This window comes from Parasteatoda tepidariorum, chromosome 8, assembly GCF_043381705.1.
Source record: "Parasteatoda tepidariorum isolate YZ-2023 chromosome 8, CAS_Ptep_4.0, whole genome shotgun sequence".
Lineage (NCBI taxonomy): Eukaryota > Metazoa > Arthropoda > Arachnida > Araneae > Theridiidae > Parasteatoda > Parasteatoda tepidariorum.
Genome location: NC_092211.1, coordinates 14,425,009 through 14,440,011, shown reverse-complemented (window position 1 = coordinate 14,440,011; position 15,003 = coordinate 14,425,009).

Below are 15,003 nucleotides of genomic sequence, written 5' to 3'. Positions count from 1 at the left end.
TATATATCTAAATATATATATATATATATATATACATATGCACTATCTCAAGCAGAAATTGCAATCCCCATGCTGCTATTCTTTCTTTCTTTTTTTTTGACAGTTGCGGTTACTCATTTTAGATTTCCCTGTCGTTCCGAAATAGCGACATCGTCTCGAAGGGAGCTTGTTACTAATGAAAAACAACCAACTAAATTCATCTGTCTTTGCAGAAAACATACACAGTAAGTCAAGTCTAGTAGAGCTCAGCATTCATTTTCAAATCTTTATTTTACCTCCGCAACTGAGAGTTTCAATACTCAATATAGCGGTGTTTATAATCGTTTATATAAATAAAGCAGAATGTTTATCTGTGTGTGTACGTGCCTTACTCAAATACGCAATTCTGAACAGATCCGCATCTAATTTGGTATACATCTCGATAAAAGACATAGCGGACCTAACTCTCTACTTTAAAACACCCTCTGAGCTCACGCTACATCACAAAAAAAAATATTTTCTATATTATTAGATAATATGAGTGATTTGCTAGACTGGCAGCTCTAATTAATCAAAAATTAATTATATCACGCGTTTTCATGAATTATTTATTTTTGCTTCCTATTTTATGTTACCACAAGTAAAATCAACGTTTATAATTGGGTACTTGCACTTCAAGAAGACCACACATGTGATCTATGACGTCACCAAAGGCCGATCGTTTAGAAGCAAGTGTCGCCTCACACAATATATTTATTAAAAAATAATTCTTTCTCGTCTTCGTCTTTTGCTTAACTTAGATTTATTATTTGTTTATGTATTTTATTATAACCATGATATATTTTTGTTTTGCGTACCTGGCAACTACGATGCATAATTAGTTTGTTTGTGTTCAACATGGCTTCATGTCTGTCTTTGCGTTAAGGAAAAAATATATTGTGAGAGAATTAAAATCTTTGTGAAGGAATCTTCGTGTAAGAATACAGAATGTATCATTTTAAATAATTGATGCTTGACAGGATTGGCTTACTCGAAATAGAAGGAAAAGAACAGTTATTAACGTAAACAAATGCCACGTTTCAACAACCAATCACGATCGAGATACCCACAGTACGTCACTTGTTGGTTCCCCATTTCTCAATAAATGAATGACGTCACTGAATTTGTATTTTAAAAGGCATATGAAACCATGTGTTTCATATGCTTTTAAACCATGTCTCTATAAACTTAAATAACGGATACTTAAGAACTGATGCTATAAAAATGAGGTTATCTATTAAGCCCTGAGAAAACTGTGGTAAACTCTGAATATCACTGATTAAATGTTACTATATGAATTGTTAATCTTCCTTTGGGTGAGTTGAACTTCTAAGTCATATTATGGTATCTCTAATTGTATGAAGCTGGACTGGAATATGCAACAAATTACAAAAAATGAAAGTTGTGTATTAGGGACCATGAATGTGTAGAATCGTGATATAAAAGTTCTTATCCGTTCGGGTGGGTGTTAAGAAACCCATTACCGCAGTAACTATGTTAGGCACCTATATTGATATATAAAAGTCTCATTACCACAACACTTATAAAGCAATACCAGTATTATTTAATACCATATTTAATTAAGCATCATTGGCGTCAATAATATTATGAATTTTTTTATGGCCTTCGAAATAAGTACCGTATAAGTACTTTCACCAAAAATTGTTATTAAAATATTAGTGTTGAAAAATATTAATTATATTCGAGAATTATAATTAATTAATTTTGTCAATAGGTACAAATTGAATTAAAAAAGTTTAGTATTAAAACGCTAAATTGAACAAGTTACTTATTTATATGCATTTGCATATGAGAACCGTAAAAAACTGCCATATTGTCTTTGATGCTAATGATATTTTATTATTTTCTGTTGTAGGTATTAATTTGGAAAAAACAAGTTTTTAACTAAAAGGTGAAGTTAATGGAGCTCATTCATCTTGAAAATCATCAAAAGTTGTTATATTATTATTAATTCCAATAATACTTTATTAATTTTGAAAAAAAATATTAGTACCAGGATGTTTATTATGGGACTGTGGAAATAAGTTTTTTATGGTGCATCAAACGACTTAAATACCGAAGAAAATTGTTGAATATGGTAAGTTTTCCCTACCAGAACTTGATCTCGAGCAACAGCATAATGTCAATTGATATTGAGTATAGTAAATCCTTTTTTTTTCCTTTCTTTTTTTACCTATTTCAAAATGGGTGTTGTTTTGGGTTTGATGGTTTGCGCACCTTATTTGGACGTCATCACACTTTTTGAGCTGTTTTCAAGAGTAATAGTAAACAGTGAGCATTAGTCGTCATTGCATGTGTTGCTATGGCGTTGGCTGCTGTTTGATAATTTTTTTCAGAATTATTTTTTCAAACTTGCCGTCTTCTTTGGCATACATGTCATCATACTACCGGGCGAAAATATAGCACAAGATTAGGAAAAACAATATGGTCTCTGGTTTAATATCTTGTATAAAAATGTTTATTTCCTGTCTTTTATTAAATTAAGGCATTAACTATCACATGAAAAGCTTCTTTTATTGTAACTCTAATCAGTATTTTTTTATACGAATTCTCAGAGAATGTTACAAAGAAGACATGCTCTTCCACAAATAAAATTAGTTTCATGGTCCTTTCAAATATAAATGAGTATTTTGGAAAAACAAAAATAATTCTTCATTTCTTTGCGGCCTGTTTTTCTTTTTAATTACCTAAAACAATATTAATTATTATTCATTCAATTTTAAGTATTCAGTGCAATATTGTTATATTGAACACTTCTTGCATTTGAGACGAAACTTAGTATTAATAACGATTTCAACTTATAAATTTTAGAAGAAAACATAGTAAATGTTTTTTTTTAGAATTCTTTTTTTCACTTTTAATATTGTTAAGCATTAAGTTCGTGAGCTTATTTTTGAGTTATGGGATCAGAGAGCTCCCATAAATACTTCTTGAGTTGTGAATAAAAGAGAATTTCATCATGTGATTGATATTTTTGGTTTTATTGTTTTAATTAAGAATCAGAAATTCTAACCTACAGCTCAAACTGGATCGTTTTCAATACTAATTCAGGTGAATATCACAAATGAAGAGGATCCCAAACTGATTGACACAGTTCCAAAGGTTAGAGTTGAAGCAAGGAAAAAAAATTAGACAACAACCATTTTGCCGATGGGTAAGCTGTGATCGCCATTCGGCGATCGCAATTTTTCTTTTCTTTTCTTTATATTATTTTAGCGTTTTTTAATTATTATTTTTCTGTTCTTTTTTTTCAAGTTACTGATGTTTTCGTGGCACTCTTTGTTTAAAGCCTATCCACCACGTCAAGGTGGTGCCACATCGGATAGGATCGGTTTTTAATTGACCTGCCAAAAACCGTATAAAAAGCAGACAGTGATTCGATTTTTAATTGTCCTTTGGCCAAAAATCGTGTAAAATGCAATCAATAATTTGGTTTTTAATTGTCTTGAGGCCAAAAACCACAGAAAAAGCAACTGCAAGAGAAGGTCAACTTTTAGTAGGTAACCTTCCTCCTCCTCTTTCTTGGAGGTTGTCCAGACACAACATAAGCCCATGGGAAACCCTCATGGTAACACACACCCTGATCAGCAGACTGATCAGCTGGACATCTTTTCCTCTTTGTGCCAGACCGAGTCTGCACAAAGACAGTTGCAGGTGAATAAGATTCTTCACCCTGTTCATCGATGGTAGCTGAACAGCAACTGAGATTGGAAAAGAACTTGCAGATCTTTTTGGACCACTTCATTATTTCAGTGGATATTTTAAACACTTTTTGAAAAGAGCTAAATAAGAACAAGTTTATCGCACCACTGTCAAAATGGAAATGACTAAAAAAAATTAAGTTCTCATTATTACCTTTTTCAGTGTTTAAAAAAGGTATTGTTGAGATTGAAAAAAAAGAAAGTAGTTATGTTAATAACGACTCTAAACAATGACTTACTGTATTGTTTAAATAAACTTCGAGGTTACATTGTTATGCATTAAAATAGGTATGTGTGCGTTGAGGTTCAATAAAATAAAAAAACATTGATTATTAATGGAGGATAATGTATCGTGAAAATAGATTTGTTGACTCCATTGCGTATCTAATTTTACTGTTATTATAAATTATAGTAGGGGAGAGTGGGGTCAATTGTAACAGGGTACGATTGTAACAGAGCAAAAAATTCGAGTGTCGGGTTCTAGATTTGGTTCCTAGGTGGCGCACAAGGTGTATTTAATAAATCTACATGTACACNTCCTCCTCTTTCTTGGAGGTTGTCCAGACACAACATAAGCCCATGGGAAACCCTCATGGTAACACACACCCTGATCAGCAGACTGATCAGCTGGACATCTTTTCCTCTTTGTGCCAGACCGAGTCTGCACAAAGTCAGTTGCAGGTGAATAAGATTCTTCACCCTGTTCATCGATGGTAGCTGAACAGCAACTGAGATTCGAAAAGAACTTGCAGATCTTTTTGGACCACTTCATTATTTCAGTGGATATTTTAAACACTTTTTGAAAAGAGGTAAATAAGAACAAGTTTATCGCACCACTGTCAAAATGGAAATGACAAAAAAAATTAAGTTCTCATTATTACCTTTTTCAGTGTTTAAAAAAGGTATTGTTGAGATTGAAGAAAAAGAAAGTAGTTATGTTAATAACGACTCTAAACAATGACGTACTGTATTGTTTAAATAAAATTCGACGCTACATTGTTATACATTAAAATAGGTATGTGTGCGTGGAGGTTCAATAAAATGAAAAAACGTTGATTATTAATGGAGGATAGTGTATCGTGAAAATAGATTTGTTGACACCATTGCGTATCTAATTTTACTGTTATTATAAATTATAGTACTATTGAATAAATAAAAAAATGTGCCGGCATAAAGTAGTGTAAAAATCATTTTTGGTGAAGGGAAACATTTAGTGAGGTACTAAATGTTTCCCTTCGAAAGTTCAAAAGGTGTAAACTTGTTGTCAATATTTTTTTGTGTTAAGATACAAAAAAATGCTTTAAAGTTGCATAAAGTTTATTTATTTATTTTTGTATTATTATTTTTTTTTTGAAGGGATGAACTTTTAAAAAGTTTTTTATTTATCGGGAGGTACATCGGGAAATACAATAAGTAATATAATTTTTTTTTTTTTTAAATTCATTTTGTTTTAGCTTACTTAATTTTGCCTGCATACGTGCTTCGGTTTTGTGTCTGATTTCGTAGTGTTAATTAATGCCATTTATTGATTGTTTACTTATTTTTTCCCACAGGAGATTATACGGAGAAAAGTTTTGGTAAAATTATATACTATATATGGTAATAACATTTCTGGTTAAGAAAGAAATTATAATTCTGGCTAATAAAACAAAAATAAACGGAATTACTACCATTAATTTGATCATTTTTCCGTTCATATTGTAACAGTTTACCGGAAGTTCTGGTTTTCAAAATTATATTTCTAATTATCACAAATTTTAAAAAAAATACGAAACTGAATAAACGAATAAATGGTTTTTATGCCATACTCTAAGGTATCATGATGAAGTTACCAAATTTTATCACATATTATAGACCCAGTTTCAGGGTTAATTTTATCAAAATCATCACCAAAATGCTTCGGTAAAAATTGTCCATCTTTTTGGTGTTCCCATAGAGCCAGAAACACGGTACATTTTACCATAATCTAGTAGTTTTGACCGTACTTTTTATCTCAGTGTACGGAAAACGGATATTTAATTAGTTGTTAAATAAAATAGTAATAAATTATTAAAAATTATTTTTTATATGATATTATCTTTGGATCAACGAATGTAAATTTTTTTAAATGTCTTAATGTAAAATTTTTGATTCGCTGAAAAAATTCTCGAGATTCAGGATTTTACCCAAAAAATAAACATTAAGGTGTCCAAAGCTTTGATCGCTTTCCTAACCAAAGTATTAGCAACATGTTTACAAGCTCCGTTATATTGATTTATAAAATATTTTTTAATTACATTAACAATGAGCAACACTTATAGAGCAAAAATGCCAGAATGGAAATGCGTCAACTATAAAATATTTTCACTTCCCCCAAATATTGAGACCCGAAACACAGACTGTTGTGGCAATGTTTCACTTAACACGCTGATAACTTTACTATCAATAGACTTAGAAAAAAAAATTAAAAAAAAGAAAAGAAACATTTTCTGCGTCTAAATTTTAGGATTCTAATATTCAATTCCAAAAATTAGGAGTGGCAGTTGTCCAATTTTTAAGTGGGACAAAATTAAAGCACTTAGTCACAGTACTTCTCAAAGTTTAACTCATGATAAAATGAATTTTTGTAGCTTGATAAAAGATTAATCCCTTTCTTGTTCTTACCCTTAATGAATGTAAATCGATAATGATTGATGAAAATTTTCTCTGATTTTCAGAAATATTAAGGGGACTTTTAGAGATTTCCAACTATTGAATAGTACTGTATTGATGCTAATATAGTACTGTACTATATACTACTAGTACTGTAGTTATAAGTTTTTGCGGTCCTCAAAAAGAATAAGCACTGGAGAAAATTGCCTAATGGTGAAAATTTTTAAATTTGTGTAGTCTTCAAGCAGCAGCATCATTAAGAGTGAATTCTGTTAATCTTTATTTTGGTAAGATGTACTTCCCATAAACAAGGGTTGAACAAGGAATAAACTGTCAAACTTACAGCTAGCACGAAGAGTCACAAATAATAAGAAATTTTTTTAAAAAATGGAACTATTTAATTTTAATTAATTGCCTCGGCATATAAGTCCCATTTCAATTTTGTGCAAGATTTCGTAGTGATGAATAGTACCAGTACTTTTACCAGATTAAAAAAAAAAAATTCCGAAATTTTTTAATCCTGTGCGAGTATTCAGATAATAATCAATAAATTTCAGTAAGCGCAGTACCCTATTCTTCCCAATTTCAAATAAAATTAAGTTTTTCGGAGAAGAAAAAAATTAAAAATGACTATACAGTAACACGAACTTAGAATGAAATATGAATGTCTGCGCGACAAGAGAATTCGAAAATAATCTTCTTTTGCGGGTCAGAACCTCACAGATAGTAATTCCATTCCACAGACTTGTTTCTTGCGGCTTATAACATGTCAGCTTTGGATGAGGGAAACTACAGAGTTCTGCCTTCAACCTAAAAAGCTCCATACTATCCGATTACGGGAAGAAGAACGCTCGTGATGTCATCATCCTTGGAGAGATTTACGAATTTTTCTTGTTTTTTCAGTCGCCGTTTTTTTTATTATTATTTTTCTGTTTTGTTTGCACTATCATGTTCAAGTTTAAAAGATTCATTATTCATTGTCAGTCGGGACAAGGTTTGTAACAGAAAAGACTACATAGATAATTCTTCATATCTGGAAAGTATGTGACAGTGAATTTCGGCACGTGCTACCTTCTTCGCTTTCGATTGGTTACCTTAAATAATATTTTATTTTAGCGTTCTGCTTTTATAGCAACATCTGCTATAGTTTATTAAAAAAAGAAACCTGAGAGATATAATCTATAAATTATTTTTAATCTATAATATTTATTATTATAAAATATACTTAAGCTATATATTTACTATTACAAAATATACCTTATATATTTATTATTATAAATATTTATTTTTGATCTATAATATTTATTATTAAAAACTATAAATTATTTCTATAATTTATTTGGAGTTTTCTATATTATTTTTATTATGCGTGTAATTTATTATAAATCTCCACTTAGGTTTGAAAAAATAAAGCATTTTCTTAACAACCCATTGTACGCTAGGGGGCCATTGCAATCAAAGCTCACATTTTCTTTAAAAACGGTGTGATTGTGACGACGTGATTAGTATTGCGTACTAACCGCCTTCAGTTCTCAGACAAGCTGGTTCCCATCGATTAGATGACTGGTAGGCTCCAGGTTGCTGAGGTGTATCCTTTTATTCACCCAAGTTATTATTTTTTTCACCTATTATTGATAATTAAAAGCATTTGTTATTTCATTAATTTCCAGTTATGGTTCCTAAACACCTATTTCATATTTCTCATTGAACGATTGATTACAAATTCGTCGATTCTTTAATAATAACCTGAGTAAGAATCAAAACAAACTTTATATTTAATATAAAATAATCCATTGATCACGAAACAATTCCTCTAAAATTTTCATAGCATGAAGTTTTATAAATTCATCGAATGCTTTTATAACTTGAGGTTATATACATAAAAAAAAACTTGGCATTTAATTCAAAATAATTTGTAAAGTGAATTTTTATAGGAACAATTCCTCAAATTTTCCCATTGAAGGAGTGTTTCTAAATCAATCTATACTTTTAACATTTGAATAAATAAAAAAAACTTTGTATTTAGTATAAAATAATTCATCTATCGGGGAACAATTCCACAAATTCTTCATCGGACGAAGTTTTATGAATTCATCGAATGCCTTCGTAATTTGAGTTTATAAATATATAATTTTTTTATTTTGTCCAAAATAAATCAGATATTAAAGTTTTTTTGGAGCAATTAATTCCAAATTTCCTATTGAATGAGTAGTTATAAATTTATGGAAGTAATAATAAATTCATCCATTTAGCTCTTTACTTTTCTGATTAACAATAAAAGCAAACTTTGTCTTTAGCATCAAATAATTTATTTATGATGGAACAATTTCTCCAAATTTTGCATCGGTCGAAGTTTAATTCATCCAATACATGCGTAATTATTAATATAGAAATAAATGTCTTACTTGTTCCCAAAATAATCCACTTATTAAAGTTTTTATTGGAACAATTCCTCCGAATTTCTCCCTGGACGAGTGGACAGCAGCCACTCTCTTATTCAGACATTATCTCAATAGCTGATAAGGTAGAGAAAGTGGGAAAAATAATGGCTCACCCGGGTTGACAACTTAATCGAAGGTTCCTAAGCCGCGACTCCATTTTTATCGACACTCCCTCGCTTTTCCTGCTGATAACAACTCCTGACGACCACAGGTTTGGTTGGGTGCTATTGTTTTTGTGTTGACTTGTTACTTTTTTTTTTATTCTGTGTCACCTAAATCCTGGACTATTCATTACTATTCCACGTGGATCAGGATAAAGTGAAGAGTACATTATTTATAATGAGGTTACTGCCCATATATTAAAAGGTTGTCTTTGCCTCACCTGTACGCTGCACATGTTATCGATTTACATGGGTTTCCCCAATTCGACAATGAATATTTGTTTTGAACAAAACCACATCAGTTCCTTGCTTTTATGCTGAAATTTCATTAATTAAGGAGTCAACATAATGATAAGCCACACTTTCAAACTGTTCAGGTTATTTTTTTGAAAGCCATTTTGAGCGTAAAACATCATGATTTCTGCAACTTATTTAACCTCGTTTCTGCCATGCATATACTTTTTAACAACGATGTCTTGAAATTTTCTTAAATTGTTCTTAATTAATTTAATTGTTCTTAATTGTTTCTTAAATTTACGATTTTTTCCTAATTTGTTAATGTATAAGTTACGGTTAAAGTGTGAAATCCATTATTTCATAGAATAACTAGGTATTTCATAAAATAACTAGACAAGTCAGCTAAAGTATATAAAATTATTGAATTCCACTATTTAACTCGTTCGTTAATTACGATTAACTAGAATTGTTCTTGATCGCTACAGATGTATACCAAGACTTATATACCAAATATAAAGATATACTTAGTAACATATATACAAATTATCATCAAACTATATCTTTACCAATATTTTTACCAAATTATCATCAATTATAAATTTTTTTTAAATTACTGGAGATTTCTTAACCATCATCTTTACCACATATTTTTTATATGTTTATGACTCTGAACATTTTAATTATTAAATATTATTCTGATCCAAGTTCTATGTTTGAAAAGTCTGTGATGGCGTTTTTACTTATGTTTACTTTTAAAATCTTGTTCTCAGTTCTTTAATTTTAAAATTTTATCCTGTTCTTAATTCTTATGTTCCTACTTTTATAGTCCATTCTTTTTTGCCATGCGTTTATTTGTCGGTGGTTAGCACTGAAAATGTCTTTTTTTTCTCTCACTTTTTGCCATTTACCGAATTAATTATGTTTCCTTAATTTGCTTTTCTATGTTGCTTCGCTGTCCAATTATCAGTATTCATAAAAAAAATATTTGCAACAGATTTTTGAACAGCTTCATGAAATATTTCATCACTTTATTTCTTGCTCAAAATTTTTAATTGTTTATTTTCTTTTTTAAAAAAAGAAGAAAAACTACAAATATAGGATTTAGTAAAAAGAAATACTTTTTTTAAAAAATATTTTATTAATTGCATGGAATATTTAATCAAAAAAATATAATTATTTTCTACCTTGTCTGAAATGCTTTGTTTTTAAAAAACTTGATTGAAATATTTTATTATTTAATTCATTGTTTTAAACACTTAAATGCTTTCTTCCTTCTCTAAAATACTGTATTTTCATAAATATTAACTGAAATATTTTATTCATAGTCTGAAACATTTAATTGCTTACCTTTTTGTCTAAAATACTCTGTTCTTATAAATCTTTTCTGAAATATATTATTGCTTTATTCGTTGACTAAATTACTTTAATCTGTAATATTTTGATATAAATATTTCATTGTTTTGTTTTTCGTTTACAATATTTAATTTTTTTTTCTTGTCCGAAAATATTCTGTTTTTGTATTCATATTTTTAACTAAGTACATTTTACGTATTAAAGGTGGGCCAAGGCTCAGCTGTTTAAAGATATTTATTAAATATATTACTGTTAAATAAATTCAAGTTTCATATAAAAATAAGATTTATTCCATAAAAATCAAGTTTTTATTTAAACTAATTGATCTAAATTGACACAGTTTAAAACAATTGAACTTAATATTTGACTAACTGCTTTTTTTTGCTTTTCACCAATGCTCCCTTTTTATTTTTGCCAATAAATTCTAATAAAATAATTTGCTATCGTGCAATAAATAAAAAAAGCATTACATTTGAAACTCAACGCAGCAATTCAATTCAAAACTATTTAACATTTCTATCCATATCCTTCTATTTAACATTTTATTTTATTTTGTAAATGAGGTAAATGATTATGACCTCAACCTTCTTGAAGAAAAATATACTATGGCTGGTGGTTTGCTGGAGAAAAGTAATAATAATCATTAAATATAAAATTTCCAGACAATTTTAAATTTTAAGTGCCAAAAAAGTATACGGTTTTCGTATAATTAAGATTGATTTTTCTTTAACAATTTCGTAGAGGGCATAAATTTGTGACAAAAATTTCTAAACTTAAAAAACTCTATTTACAGTAAATAAAAATATTGCTTAAATTTCGCCAACTTGTTGAACAAGCCAAACAAATTTCCCACGATTTACAGCGTTTATTATAAAGAGTCATGAACAAGTAGATGCTTGAGTGAAATCTTTTCTTCACCAAACACTAGAAAGATCGCATAAAAGTCCGGAAAAACGCTTAAACCACGACCCTAGGGCGGCCATTACTGTCTCAATTTGAAAGGGAAGCATTCAATAAAGAACGTATACAGTGTAGAGCAACTATTCTGATGAACAACCTCAGTGAAGCGACAACGCGCCGTCTAGCGGCAGAACACTGCCAAAGGCTGTTGAAGAGCTATGCTCATTCACATAAATCAAAGAAGGATTGTGCTCATAAATTAACGCTGCGGTTTTTCGTAAAATTTATCTTTTAGTCTGTGAACGCGTTTAAGCTCAAACTATGGATTGCTCTCTTTTGTTATGGTTTCTTCTCTTTCTTTTTTTTTCTAAGTTTTCCATTGATGTTTTTTTCATTAACTAGGAGGTTATGTTCTGTCGACGCAATTTTTCTATTTTTTTCAGGAAGAGAAAAAAAAGGGATTAGATAATGAATAGCAGGTTTCATTTTTCATGCTTCTTCCTTCTTCATTCGTGAATTAATTTCGTAATTATTCGAAAATAATTCTATGTTAAAATTTTGAACTCGCAGTTGTATCAATTTTAATTGAGACAGTTTACACTTATGCCTAAGTACAAAGTATGGTTAGACAAAATCTTGTAAAATTTTGTTCCTTAGCTATTTTATTTTTGTCACCTTTGAAAAAATTTTACATTGGAAGTAAATTTAATAAGGAAAAAGATTTTTTTTTTATGCGAAATTACTGCCATGTCAAAAATTTACAACTCTATGCAAATTTAAAACAATGCAACAATACTGTTCCGAATGAAAAAGTTTACGCTACTACCAATATTAAAGGGGGATAAAAAAAAAAGAAGGCCTATGCAAAATTAATTCCTAATTAAAAATTAACTTTTGCTAAAATGTTTACAAATTTTTCTCGATAAAGTTTCGTAAAAACTTTCCTTTCAAATTTTTTGCAAAACATTTGCATTAGTCAAATAGGCTTAAAGGCTAATAATTTAAATTAGTCTAAAAATTACATTTTTAAATTGGATTCACTTTATTTAAAGTTAAACTATTTGATGCTAATCTACGTGAAAACTTGGTCAAAAAAATTTTGTAACCTATAAAAAACATAAGAACAGATATAGCTAAGATTTTAAGCTAAGTTCCTAACTAATTTTCATTCCCAAAATTACTTTTAAACATAAAATTTTATTGATATCGATACTTACCAAGACGGTTCTGTTTCGTTAAAGCACTGAGCAAACATCCTGAACGACTAGAGTTCAATCCCCAACGATGGCATCCATTTGCTTCAGATGATTGCGTCAGATTAATACACCCATTTGACTTAGATGAACGGATACCAATAAGTAAATTATAATATTTGAAAGGCGATCCATGCACATTGCTGACCACATTAGCAAATTATGCAGCTTGTCACGACATTGTGGAGCCTTAATCCCCTTGACCCCCTTTCTTGATCGCTATGAGCAGAAAACTATATAATATCGGTACTTTTGCGAAGTTGCTGCAATATTAGTGGAATTTCAAACTGCTCCATGTGTCCAAATAAAGATGAACCCTAGTATGATGTCTAATTAAGTTTAAGAATCGAGATAATATGGTTCAACTTTGCATTATTAAGGCTGATAGCATTATATTAAGCTTGAACGAAACTTTGTAATATGGTACAACATACTGAAAATTTTCTAAAAGCGTTTCAAACGAAATCAATTGTTTGTAGGTAATTTTATTTTATTCTGAAATTGCTTTACTTAAAATGTTTCCATGAAAATAAAACTTGATATTATCATAATGATTTTTAACAGAGAATTGTTAAAAAAAATTCATTAGCTTGCAATATTTTCACACAAGATTGATAAGATCATATGGTGTTTTAAAAGTCTTTGTAATAGTTTTTCCAACGAAATATTCAATTTAAGAGTAAGAAATTAAAATAAATTATTTCTTTTAAAGAATTTTTTCGTCAAATTTAAAAATTCATAAAACACAATTACTCTTATCACTGTACGTCTACATAAAATTTGATCAAATTTTTAAATCTAAGACTGTTGTTTCCGAATGCTTCATTGGATAGGAAAAAAGAGTGAACAACCAACGAGCTTTTAATCACAATAGCCAATCACAAAGGAAGAAATATTATTATCTATATCTCCTCCTTCATAACGCTTCTTAGCCTATGAAAATAAATTTAACCAGTTCTTCAACTATAATTGTGAACATTTATTTTGCTATAAATATTAATTTTTCTAAAACAACATTTTAATTTTTAACATAATTTTTATATTTATATGAATGAAAAATAAAAATATTTATATTTATTTTTGCGCAATGCTAGAAAAATTATAAACTAACAAACAGTTATAGACCTAATATCAGCTTAAAAACAATAATGCTATAAAAATGAACTTTTCATAAGCTAAGCAATAAAAATAAATACAGTGCGAATTATTTCCATTTTAATTGGTTTTGTTTTAAAAATAAAAATTATAAATAAATTTTATCAGGTAATATGTTAATCAAAAATTAAAATTTATTACAAAAAACATAACTAAGGAAGCGTCAGAGCTTGTTACAAGATGAATTATATATTAGATTTATGAAATAAAAAACGTACCACCCTGACTAACTTTTGATCTAATGATCGAATTTTCACGTACTAAGATTCAATCTTAATGGTTTAAGGAGGTGACCTCAATGATGCAAATTAATTTGAGTAAAAGATATATTAAATTACGAAATAAGTCATAAGAAAAGTATTTTCTCTGAATAAACATATTTTTCTTATAGGGGTAGCCGTAATTTGGGAATTATGATCCCAATAGTTTGGTCATGAGAGCAGACCAAAGATATGATCTCTTAATTTTAATTTTGCTTTTTGCATCTTTCGCGATGTCTCGGGAATTTAAGAAAATTAAAAAAAAAATTGTACACAATTATAAAATTCGTTTATCCAAAGATAATTTATATGCAAAAAATAATTTTCAATAATTATTTATTCTTTTTTATTATTTTATTTAATAATACTCAGAGAATTTGAATTGCTAGGTAAATAAATTTTAATATCATTTCAAAGAATGTAATTTCAAAATTTAATATACAAAACTTGAATGAAAACTGTCGAACAGGTCCTGAGAAATTGAAGTTTAAGAAAGTCAGATATTTAAAAACTTCAAACTGGACCCCCTGGATTTTTTTTATCCTAACAAACTGGAAAAAAGGCACCAACAAAAATGAAAAGCGATTTTAGAATTATCTCTTTGTGTTATAAAAACGAATAAATTATCCAATAAAAAAATGAAACAAATGTAGCACTTGTTTCCTAAACATTGAGGAAAATCACTAAAGAAATAAATGTAATGAATACTTAAAAGTAACTAACAATATATGCTCCAGAAAGGAGGGGGGGGGTGAAAGGATGCCCTTGCACCCCTTAGAAATCCTAGGAAACAAAACTATGTTCTGCTTGCAAATGTTATTAATTATTAATTTTAATTAATTGCAAATGGTCGCAATTAAATTGAATATACT